Here is a 13,259-nt window from a genome sequence, read left to right on the forward strand (position 1 = left end):
TGGGAATACGGCAGAATACAAACAGTGTAGTTATTCCATCCGTAAGGCAATCAAACAGGCAAAATGTCAGTACAGAGTCACAATTCAACGGATATGGCAGGGTCTACAGACAATCACAGACTTTCTGAGGCCCTGGGTCTGAACCCCCCATGTGCAACTGGGTCCTGGACTTCCTGATGGGCCACCCCCAGGTGGTGAAAATAGGAAACAACACCCCCACTTCACTGATCCTCAACCCAGGGGACCCACAAGGGAGCAAACTCATCCCCTCCTGTACTCCCTTTTCACCCATGACTGCGTGGCCATGCACGCCTCCATCTTCAATCATCAAGTTGCAGATGACACAACAGTAGTAGGCCCGATTACCCAAGGTGAGGGCATTGGGAAAGTGGTGCCAGGAAAATAACCTCAACAAAACAAATGAGCTGATCATGGACTTCAAGAAACAGCAAAGGGAGCATGCGCCTATCTACATCGACAGGACCGCAGTGGAGAAGGTCGAAAGCTTCAAACTCCTCGGCATACATATCACCGACGATCTGAAATGGTCCACCCACACAGATAGTGTGGTGAAGAAGGCGCAACAGTGCCTCTTCAACCTCAGTAGGCTGAATAAATTTGGCTTTGCCCCTAAAGCCCTCTCAAACTTTTACAATTGAGAGCATCCTGTCGGGCTATATCACCACCTGGTACGTCAACTGCACCGGCCGCAACCGCAGGACTCTCCAGAGGGCCCAACGCATCACTGGGGGCAAACTACCTGCCCTCCAGGACACATACAGTACCTGATGCCACAGGAAGGCCAAAAAGATCATCAAGGACATCAACCACCTGCGCCGCAGCCTGTTCTCCCCACTATCATTCAGAAGACGAGGTCAGGACAGATGCATCAAAGCTGGAACCGAAAGACTGAAAAACAGCTTTTATCTCAAGGCAATTAGACTGATAAATAGCCATCACTAGTCGACTTCCAGCCAGTTACACAACCCTGCACCATAGAGGCTGCTGCCCTATATACATAGACTTGGAATCACTGGCCACTTTAATAATGGAACACTTGTCACTTTAACAGTGTTTACATACTGCTTTCCTCATCTCATGTTGTATGTTGTATTCTATTCTACTGTATTTTAGTCAATGCCACACCGACATTGCTCAGTCTAAAATATATATGTTTCTTAATTACATCATTTTACTTTTAGATGTGTGTGTATTGTTGTGAATTGTTAGATACTACTGCACTGTTGGAGATAGGAAAACAAGCATTTTGCTACACCCACAATAAAAAACAAAATCTGCTAAATAAACTCAGAAAAAAAAGAAACGTCCTCTCACTGTCAACTGCGTTTATTTTCAGCAAACTTAACATGTGTAAAGATTTGTATGAACATAAGATTCAACAACTGTGACATAAACTGAACAAGACATGTGACTAACAGAAATTGACTAATGTGTCCCTAAACAAAGTGGGGTCAAAATCAATAGTTACAGTCAGTATCTGATGGGGCCACCAGCCTCATTAAGTACTACTCATGCCCGTTCTTGCTGTGAGATGTTACCCCACTCTTCCACCAAGGCACCTGCAAGTTCCCGGACATTTCTGGGGGGAATGGCTCTAGCCCTCCGATCCCAGACGTGCTCAATGGGATTGAGATCCGGGTTCTTCACTGGCCATGGCACACAGATTGAGCAATATGGCTGGTGGCATTGTCATGCTGGAGGGTCATGTAAGGATGAGCCTGCAGGAAGGGTACCACATGAGGGAGGAGGATGTCTTCCCTGTAATACACAGCGTTGCCTGCAATGGCAACAAGCTCAGTCCGATGATGCTGTGACACACCACCCTAGACCATGATGGACACTCCACCTCCAAATCGATCCCGCTCCAGAGTACAGGGTATGGTGTAATGCTAATTAACTTGATGATAAACGTGAATCCGACCATCACACTTTTTAAAATAAAAAATAAAAAATCTTACTAGGCAAGTCAGTTGAGAACTAATTGTTATTTTCAATGACAACCTAGGAACAGTGGGTTAACTGCTGTGTTCAGGGACAGAACAGCAGATTTATGCCTTGTCAGCTCAGGGATTTGATCTTGCAACCTTTCAGTTACTAGTCCAACACTCTAACCACTAGGCTACCCTGCCGCCCCTGGTGGGACAAAACCTTTGCTCGTCAGTGAAGAGCACTTTTTGCCAGTCCTGTCTGGTCCAGCGACGGTGGGTTTGTGCCCATAGGCAACGTTGTTGCCGGTGATGTCTGGTGAGGACCTGCCTTACAGCAGGCCTACAAGCCCTCAGTCCAGCCTCTCTCAGCCTATTGCGGACAGTCTGAGCGACCACCCCTCATCAGCTCTTGCTGCTAGTGATTCTATGATCCACCTCTACACAGACGACACCATTCTGTATACATATGGCCCTTCTTTGGACACTGTGCTAACAACCCTCCAAACAAGATTCAATGCCATACAACACTCCTTCTGTGGCCTCCAACAGCTAAATGCTAGTAAAACTTAAGTGCATGCTCTTCAACCGATTGCTGCCCACACCCTCCCATCCAACTAGCATCACTACTCTATACAATTCTGACTTAGAATATGTGGACTACAACAACAACTACGTAGGTGTCTGGTTAGACTGTAAACTCTTCTTCTAGACTCACATTAAGCATCTCCAATCCATAATGAAATCTAGAATCAGCTTCCTATTTCGCAACAACGCCTCCTTCACTCATGCTGCCAAACATACCCTCGTAAAACCGACTATCCTACCGATCCTTGACACCGGCGATGTCATTTACAAAATAGCCTCCAACACTCTACTCAGCAAACTGGATGTAGTCTATCACAGTGCCATCCGTTTTGTCACCAAGCCCCATATACTACCCACCCCTGCGACCTGTATGCTCTCATTGGCTGGCCCTCACTACATATTTGTCGCCAAACCCACTGGCTCCAGGTCATCTATAAGTCTTTCCTAGGTAAAGCCCCGCCTTATCTCAGCTCACTGGTCACCATAGCAGCCCCCACTCGTAGCACGCGCTCCAGCAGGTATATTTCACTGGTCATCCTCAAAGCCAACACTTCCTTTGGACACCTTTCCTTCCTGTTCTCTGCTGCCAATGACTGGAACGAATTGCAAAAATCACTGAAGCTGGAGTCTAAATTTAAGCATTAAAATGTCTAAATTTAAGCATTGGCTGTCAGAGAAGCTCACTGTACCTGTCCACAGCCAATCTTTAAATTGCACACCCAACTACCTCATCCCCATATTGTTACTTATCCTCTTGCACCCCAATATCTCTACTTGCACATCATCATCTGCACATCTATCACTCCAGTGTTAATGCTAAATTGTAATTATTTCTCCTTTATGGCCTATTTATTACCTTACCTCCCTACTCTTCTAAATTTGCACACACTGTACATATATTTTTCTATTGTGTTATTGACTGTATGTTTGTTTATGTGTAACTCTGTGTTGTTGTTTTTGTCACACTGCTTGTTTTATCTTAGCCAGGTTGCAGTTGTAAATGAGAACTTGTTCTCAACTGGCCTACCTGGTTAAATAAAGGTGACATATATATACAGTGGGGCAAAGAAGTATTTAGTCAGCCACCAATTTTCCAAGTTCTTCCACTTAAAAAGATGAGAGAGGATTGTCATTTTCATCATAGGTACACTTCAACTATGACAAACAAAATGAGATTTTTTTCTCTCCAGAAAATCACATTGTAGGATTTTTAATTTATTTATTTGCAAATTATGGTGGAAAATAAGTATTTGGTCACCTACAAACAAGCAAGATTTCTGTCTCTCACAGACCTGTAACTTCTTCCTTAAGAGACTCCTCTGTCCTCCACTCGTTACCTGTATTAATGGCACCTGTTTAAACTTGTTATCAGTATAAAAGACACCTGTCCACAACCTCAAACAGTCACACTCCAAACTCCACTATGGCCAAGACCAAAGAGCTGTCAAAGGACACCAGAAACAAAATTGTAGACCTGCTCCAGGCTGGGAAGACTGAATCTGCAATAGGTAAGCAGCTTGGTTTGAAGAAATCAACTGAATCAATTGTTTGTCATAGTTGAAGTGTACCTATGATGAAAATTACAGGCCTCTCTCTTCTTTTTAAGTGGGAGAACTTGCACAATTGGTGGCTGACTAAATACTTTTTTGCCCCACTGTATATTTTTTTAATACATGTTATGAGTTTCTGCAAGCAGATTGTGAAGTGATGGAATCAAACTCAGTAACCCCTTTAGGTTGATTACAGCATAATTTCTAGCACTGTTTATATAATGCCCTGATTTGATCCTGAGGAGACGAGAGACAGGAAACACTAGCTGGCCGACTGGAAGATGAGCCATCAGCCACAGAGTTCATGTTTCGCTCTCAGGTTCTCACTCAGGCGTGTCTATCTCATTTCAGGCAACATTAGACACAGGGGTAGGCTAGGGGATCAAAATAGAGCGTCTTGATACAGACAAAGCACTGAGTACATAAACCTTATACAGCGAGCACATGGGTATGTTCCTCATTAATTTAAGTTAATTGACTTGTAGATCTAAACCTGTGGAGAGGATCCTTTATTGCCTTCTGATTCAAGCATATGATCATTATAATGATCAGTATAAATCCTATATATATATATACAGTGCCTTCAGAAATTATTCACACACCTCAACTTTTTTCAAATTGTGTTGTGTTACAGCCTGAATTTAAGCCAGGGAGGCCTGCCATAACAAAAAACAAAAATCAGACCTTGAATATTGCTTTGAGCATAGTGAAGTTATGAATTACAATTTGATCATCTATCAAAACACCCAGTCACTACAAAGATACAGGCGTCCTTCCTAACTCAGTTGCCGGAAAGGAAGGAAACGGCTCTTTGATTTAACCATGAGGCCAATGGGGATTTTAAAATAGTTTAATGGCCGTGATAGGAGAAAACCGGGGATGGAGTGAAAAGAATGAAGCCTGTACAGAATACAAATATTCCAAAATATGCATCCTGTTTGCAATATGGAACTAAAGTAAAACTGTGAAAAATGTGGGAAAGAAATTATTACATTTACATTACATTTAAGTCATTTAGCAGACACTCTTATCCAGAGCGACTTACAAATTGGTGCATTCACCTTATGACATCCAGTAGAACAATTATCTTTATGTTTTGATTACAAAGCGTTATGTTTGGGGCAAATCCATCACAACACATCACTGAGTACCACTCTCCATATTTCCAAGCATGGTGGTGGCTGCATAATGTTATGGGTATGCTTGTCATCGACAAGGACTAGGGAGTTTTTTAGGATACAAAGAAAAGGAATAGAGTTAAGCAAAGGCTAAATCCTTGAAGAAAACTTATTTCAGTCTGCTTTCCAACAGACACTGGGAGATAAATTCACCTTTCAGCAGTACAATAACCTTACAGTTTTGACATAAGTCGGCTTGAAAATCTAAGGCAAGACTTGAAAATGGCTATCTAGCAATGATCAACAACCAAGTTGACAGAGGTTGAATAATTAATTTTTATAAATTCTATTTTATTTAACCTTTCATTATCTCGGCACGTCAGTTAAGGATCCGCAACTTTTTTTCCATTTTTGCCTAAAATGACATACCCAAATCTGACTGCCTGTAGCTCAGGATCTGAAGCAATGATATACATATTCTTGATACCATTTCAAAGGAAACACTTTTGTTTGTGCAAATGTGAAATTAATACAGGAGAATTGTTAACAAACTAAATATTGTTTTTGCAAGTCGGTTAGGACATCTACTTTGTGCATGACACAAGTCATTTTTCCAACAATTGTTTACAGACAGATTATAATTCACTGTATCACAATTCCAGTGGGTCAGAGGTTTACATACACTAAGTTGACTGTGCCTTTAAACAGCTTGGAAAATTCCAGAAAATTATGTCATGGCTTTAGAAGCTTCTGATTGACATCATTTGATTCAATTGGAGGTGTATCTGTGGATGTATTTCAAGACCTACCTTCAAACTCAGTGCCACTTAGCTTGACTGTCAAGCCCTGGCCATAGAGAGGCTTTTATTCTCTATTTTGGTTAGGCCAGGGTGTGACTAGGGTGGGCATTCTAGTTTCTTTATTTCTATGTTTCCTATTTCTTTGTTTTTGGCTGAGTGTGGTTCCCAATCAGAGGCAGCTGTCTATCGTTGTCTCTGATTGGGAATCATACTCAGGCAGCCTTTTTCCCACCTGTGTTTTGTGGGTAGTTAATTTTTGTATAGTTTATTTGCCTTACAGAACTGTTAATTTTTCACTTTGTTGTCTTGTTTGAGTGTTTTTGAGTAATAAAGAATCATGAACACTTACCATGCTGTGTTTTGGTCCAAGCTGTCTTATGAGAGCCGTAACATTGACATCATGGGAAAATCAAAAGAAATAAGCCAAGCCCTCAGAAAAAAAAAATTGTAGACCTCCACAAGTCTGGTTCATCCTTGGGAGAAATTTCCAAATGACTGAAGGTACCACATTCATCTGTACAAACAATAGTCCGCAAGTTTAAACACCATGGGACCACGCAGCCGTCATACCGATCAGGAAAGAGACGCGTTCTGTCTCCTAGAGATTAACATACTTTTGTGCGATAAGCGAAAATCAATCCCAGAACAACAGCAAAGGACCCTGTGAAGATGCTGGAGGAAACAGGTACAAAAGTATCTATATCCACAGTAAAACGAGTCCTATATCAACATAACCTGAAAGGCTGCTCAGCAAGGAAGAAGCCACTGCTCCAAAACCAGCATAGAAAAACCAGACTACGGTTTGCAACTGCACATGGGGACAAAGATTGTACTTTTTGGAGAAATGTCCTCTGGTCTGAGGAAAGAAAAATAGAACTGTTTGGCCATAATGACCATCAGTATGTTTGGAGGGAAAAGGGGGAGGCTTGCAAGCCGAAGAACACCATCCCAACTGTGAAGCACGGTGGTGGCAGCATCATGTTGTGGGGGTGCTTTGTTGCAGGAGGGACTGGTGCACTTCACAAAATAGATGGATGGAAAAGCTTGATCGCAAATGGGTCTTCCAAATAGACAATGACCCCAAGAATACTTCTGAACTTGTGGCAAAATGGCTTAAGGACAACAAAGGCACAGTATTGGAGTGGCCATCACAAAGCCCTGACCTCAATCCTATAGAAAATTTGAGGGCAGAACTGAAAAAGCGTGTGCACGCAAGGAGGCCTACAAACCTGACTCAGTTACACCAGCTCTGTCAGGAGGAATGGGTCAAAATTCACCCAACTTATTGTGGGAAGCTTGTGGAAGGCTACCTGAAATGTTTGAACCAAGTTAAACAATTTAAACGCAATGCTACCAAATACGAATTGAGTGTATGTAAACTTCTGGCCCACTGGGAATGTGATGAAAGAAATAAAAGCTGAAATATATCATTCTCTCTATTATTATCCTGACACTTCACATTCTTAAAATAAAGTGGTGATCCTAACTGACCTAAAACATGGTATTTTTTACTAGCATTAAATGTCAGGAATTGTGAAAAATTGAGTTTAAATGTACATGGCTAAGGTGTATGTAAAGTTCCGACTTCAACTGTATGTCCCCTGGGAGCACTGAGTCTTTATGAATATTATATGTGATTATCAAATAATGGGTGGTGTGGTCTGCTATTTACCTGGGAGCTAATTAAATGTCCCGATGGTAATAACATAATACTGTAGTTAACTCATAATTACCATTTCTTAAGTAGCATTGTTTCTATAGCATTAGTTAGATCAAGTGCCATGTCCCATTTGTCAGATTATCACGCAATGTTGTGTAACATTTGTCTGAGACCCTTTGAACTGTATCATCTGTTATCTGAGTCAGGCTGAGCTAATAGAAGAAGGCAATTACAGGGCCTCCAGCTAGCAGGGCTCCTGCAGTTGCCCGCCTGACTCCATCCTCTTAATCTGTCTATTCACACATCTGCTTTGAGGACAATTAGCCTGATATAACCTGGAGATGGATCAAACGTATGTCAGTCAGAATGTGGGTCTTTGGGCTGCCAAGGGCTTTTCAGAGTTGACTGCACTCGTACACCGCGCCTCATGGCTCATCAGACCCCTGCTGTCCCAGCAGGCTCGCTGTTCCGATCTCATCTCCCCGATGCTGGGGATTAGAGCCTAATCCCTGGGCTGATTTTTTTATATCAAAACTAAGATCGCTGTTCTGCCGGCGTCACCGGCTACAGTCCCTCTAATGAGGACACCCACAGTGCATGGCTGAGAGAGCACTGGGCCACAGTGGAACATAATCATTTAGGTGTGTGTGTGTGTTTGGTTTTACTATCCTTGTTGGGACCAGAAGTCCTCATTAGGATAGTAAATCAAGGAAAATACGGACAAGTAGGGACATTTCTCTAGTCCTCACAACGAAAAAGGCATTTTTAAGGCTTAGGGGTTAGGTTTATGGTAAGGGTTACAATTAGGGTTAGGGTTAGAATTAGGTTTGGGGTTAGGTTTAGTGGTTTAGGTTAAAGATAAGGTTATGTTTAGGGTTAGGGGTTTAGGTTAGAGTTAAGGTTAGGTTTAGGGGTTATGGAAAATAGGATTTTGAATGGGAATCAATGTGTGTGTGTGTGTTTGCCCATATCTCTTTCTCTGCAGGTGTATGGAGCTACCATCCAGTTCTATAAGCCATACCCAGAGGAGTGGCTGAGCCCGTATGAGTCTGTTTGTTTGTGTTTGGTGGATGAGCAGAGTGGTGGAGATGGCATAATGGTCAAACAGAATGAAAATGAGAGGTATTGTGATGCATATAATCTATTCAATTGTGTTGTTTGCGTCGCTCTTTCCCTTTGTCACAAAATGCTGACATGAAATGTACAGTGTATGCATGATTAATATCATGTTTCCTATACGAACAATCCTAGGTAAACAGTGACAATAAGCTGTGCCTGGGTCACTGTCTGTCTTGCCCACTCTTACTTCTCATCTCTCCCACTAATATATTCCCTCCTCAACTCAGCCTGTCAACCATAAGGATTGATACATAAGTGCATTGTTGTTTTAGAATGATGATAATGGTGGGTGTGGGTATAATTTGTGCCACACTTTGTTTGTAAAACTGCACTTAGTGCATGGATAGAATATTACATGAGTCTGGTGACTGAGGATAATGTGAGTGTTTGCATGATGCCGATGTACTGTTGATTAGGTGATATGATCTGAAGATGTGTACTGTACATCACAATGAATGTCTGGATGTTATTACTCTGAGGTGTATGATAGCAACATGATGAGGTGTGTTTGGTTGGCGAGATCACTGTATTAGATGTAAGTAGGCTAAGCAATCCATAATATACACTGAGTTTACAAGACCTTCCTAATATTGAGTTTCACCCCCCTCAGAACAGCCTCAGTTGGGGCATGGATTACAAGGTGTTGAAGGTGTTCCACAAGGATGCTGGCCCATGTTGACTCCAATGCTTCTCACTATGTCAAGTTGGCTGGATGTCCTTTGGTTGGTGGACCATTCGGGAAACCCAGCAGCGTTGCAGTTCTTGAAACACTCAAACCAGTGTGGCTGGCACCTACTACCATACCGCTTTCAAAGTCTCTTAAATATTTAGTCTTGACCATTCACTCTCTGAATGCCACACATACACAATCAATGTCTTAAATGTTTCAAGGCTTAAATATAATTATTTAGCTAAGCTGCTAACGTTAGACATCAAGCTAACGGAGTTAGTCCCAGATGAGATTTCCAATGGAGCCCTCTTTGTCTGTAGAGGTAAATGAACGGTTCCAGCATTGTAAAAAGCAGAGTGGAATGTTTACCTTTTCTACGCCAGAGGCTGGACGGCGTTCGCACATATATGATGCTCCTCTGTCTTGTCGTTTGTCGTTATTCGACTGGCCGTTGTTGCGTTATTCGACTGGTCGAGTTCATTCGCCAGGGGAGCTATCTCTTGCCTCTCCTCCCCCATCTGATAGCGAAGTCAAAGGAGCACAGCAAGAGAATCATAGCAATCAACGATGGTCACATGTCACGAGCCGTGGAAGCTGAAAGACAGCGGCCTGCAGCAAAGCAGCCTACCCCCAAACGAGAGTCATGGAGCAGATACAAACAATGAATAGTTTTGCCGCCCTGGATCCTGAACTTCCTGCACCTTCGTCGCTCCTACTCCTTCCCCTACGATTTCAAAGTCGAAATCGTCATCCATCCGTCCCTGCTCTGGATCGAGCGGGGCTTCTTCATCAGTCGGAGGCCTGCACCATCATGGGAAGCGTGGGAGTGGGCAGATTTCCTCGTCCTTTTTTTGGGGGGGGGAATGTGACTCTATGGTAAGAAATGTGACTGTTCCTGGTGCAAAAACAGTGTCCTATCCCAGAGCTTGTGTAAATTACATTACTAAGCTGCTCCCGAATGTACTACGCCAGGACATGGACATTGAATCTATCGTAGTCCACGTGGGTTTTAATGACATTATGAAGGGCAGCTCTAATCAGTTGAAACTGGATTTCAAAGAGCTGATTGACTCTCTGCTAGACACTAATAAAAGACCCATCATATCTGTGTAACGGTTTTCTTGTGTCGAAGGAGAGGCGGACCAAAACGCAGCGTGGTTATTATTCATGGTTCTTTAATAAAAAAACTATACATGAATAGACTAACAAAACCAAGAAATGTGACAAACCAAAACAGCACTATCTGGTGCAAACACAGAGACAGGAACAATCACCCACAAACCCCAACACCAAACAGGCTACCTAAATATGGTTCCCAATCAGAGACAATGACTAACACCTGCCTCTGATTGAGAACCATATCAGGCCAAACACAGAAACAGACAAACTAGACACACAACATAGAATGCCCACTCAGATCACACCCTGACCAAACAAAACATAGAAACATACAATGCAAACTATGGTCAGGGTGTGACAATCTGGCATTGTGTCCTCTCTGAATCATGGCATTGAACTCTTTAGCAGGATTCTTTATCTCCACAACTGGCTATGTGATTGTTGCAGCTCAATGGGTGTAACTTTTGTTGACAATTTCCATACCTTTTGGAAACAAAACACTTTTCACAAGGAGGATGGGGTCCAACCAAATAATTTGGGTTCCTGGATCCTTTCACAGCATTATGCCGATCTGCGGCCAACAAGGCAGAGTTCATCTCAGCCTATGCCTCCCTCCAGTCCCTCGACTTCTTGGCACTGCCGGAAACATGGATCACCACAGATAACATTGCTACTCCTACTGCTCTCTCCTCGTCCGCCCACGTGTTCTCGCACACCCCGAGAGCTTCTGGTCAGCGGGGTGGTGGCACCGGGATCCTCATCTCTCCCAAGTGGTCATTCTCTCTTTCTCCCCTTACCCATCTGTCTATCGCCTCCTTTGAATTCCATGCTGTCACAGTTACCAGCCCTTTCAAGCTTAACATCCTTATCATTTATCGCCCTCCAGGTTCCCTCGGAGAGTTCATCAATGAGCTTGATGCCTTGATAAGCTCCTTTCCTGAGGACGGCTCACCTCTCACAGTTCTGGGCGACTTTAACCTCCCCACGTCTACCTTTGACTCATTCCTCTCTGCCTCCTTCTTTCCACTCCTCTCCTCTTTTGACCTCACCCTCTCACCTTCCCCCCCTACTCACAAGGCATGCAATACGCTCGACCTCATCTTTACTAGATGCTGTTTTTCCACTAACCCCATTGCAACTCCCCTCCAAGTCTCCGACCACTACCTTGTATCCTTTTCCCTCTCGCTCTCATCCAACACTTCCCACACTGCCCCTACTCGGATGGTATCGCGCCGTCCCAACCTTCGCTCTCTCTCCCCCGCTACTCTCTCCTCTTCCATCCTATCATCTCTTCCCTCTGCTCAAACCTTCTCCAACCTATCTCCTGATTCTGCCTCCTCAACCCTCCTCTCCTCCCTTTCTGCATCCTTTGACTCTCTATGTCCCCTATCCTCCAGGCCGGCTCGGTCCTCCCCTCCCGCTCCGTGGCTCGACGACTCATTGCGAGCTCACAGAACAGGGCTCCGGGCAGCCGAGCGGAAATGGAGGAAAACTCGCCTCCCTGCGGACCTGGCATCCTTTCACTCCCTCCTCTCTACATTTTCCTCCTCTGTCTCTGCTGCTAAAGCCACTTTCTACCACTCTAAATTCCAAGCATCTGCCTCCAACCCTAGGAAGCTCTTTGCCACCTTCTCCTCCCTCCTGAATCCTCCTCCCCCTCCCCCCCCTCCTCCCTCTCTGCAGATGACTTCGTCAACCATTTTGAAAAGAAGGTTGACGACATCCGATCCTTGTTTGCTAAGTCAAACGACACCGCTGGTTCTGCTCACACTGCCCTACCCTGTGCTCTGACCTCTTTCTCCCTCTCTCCAGATGAAATCTCGCGTCTTGTGACGGCCGGCCGCCCAACAACCTGCCCGCTTGACCCTATCCCCTCCTCTCTTCTCCAGACCATTTCCGGAGACCTTCTCCCTTACCTCACCTCGCTCATCAACTCATCCCTGACCGCTGGCTACGTCCCTTCCGTCCTCAAGAGAGCGAGAGTTGCACCCCTTCTGAAAAAACCTACACTCGATCCCTCCGATGTCAACAACTACAGACCAGTATCCCTTCTTTCTTTTCTCTCCAAAACTCTTGAACGTGCCGTCCTTGGCCAGCTCTACCGCTATCTCTCTCAGAATGACCTTCTTGATCCAAATCAGTCAGGTTTCAAGACTAGTCATTCAACTGAGACTGCTCTTCTCTGCATCACGGAGGCGCTCCGCACTGCTAAAGCTAACTCTCTCTCCTCTGCTCTCATCCTTCTAGACCTATCGGCTGCCTTCGATACTGTGAACCATCAGATCCTCCTCTCCACCCTCTCCGAGTTGGGCATCTCCGGCGCGGCCCACACTTGGATTGCGTCCTACCTGACAGGTCGCTCCTACCAGGTGGCGTGGTGAGAATCTGTCTCCTCACCACGCGCTCTCACCACTGGTGTCCCCCAGGGCTCTGTTCTAGGCCCTCTCCTATTCTCGCTATACACCAAGTCACTTGGCTCTGTCATAACCTCACATGGTCTCTCCTATCATTGCTATGCAGACGACACACAATTAATCTTCTCCTTTCCCCCTTCTGATGACCAGGTGGCGAATCGCATCTCTGCATGTCTGGCAGACATATCAGTGTGGATGACGGATCACCACCTCAAGCTGAACCTCGGCAAGACGGAGCTGCTCTTCCTCCCAGGGAAGGACTGCCCGTTCCATGA

This window comes from Oncorhynchus keta, chromosome 22, assembly GCF_023373465.1.
Source record: "Oncorhynchus keta strain PuntledgeMale-10-30-2019 chromosome 22, Oket_V2, whole genome shotgun sequence".
NCBI classification, from domain to species: Eukaryota; Metazoa; Chordata; class Actinopteri; order Salmoniformes; family Salmonidae; genus Oncorhynchus; species Oncorhynchus keta.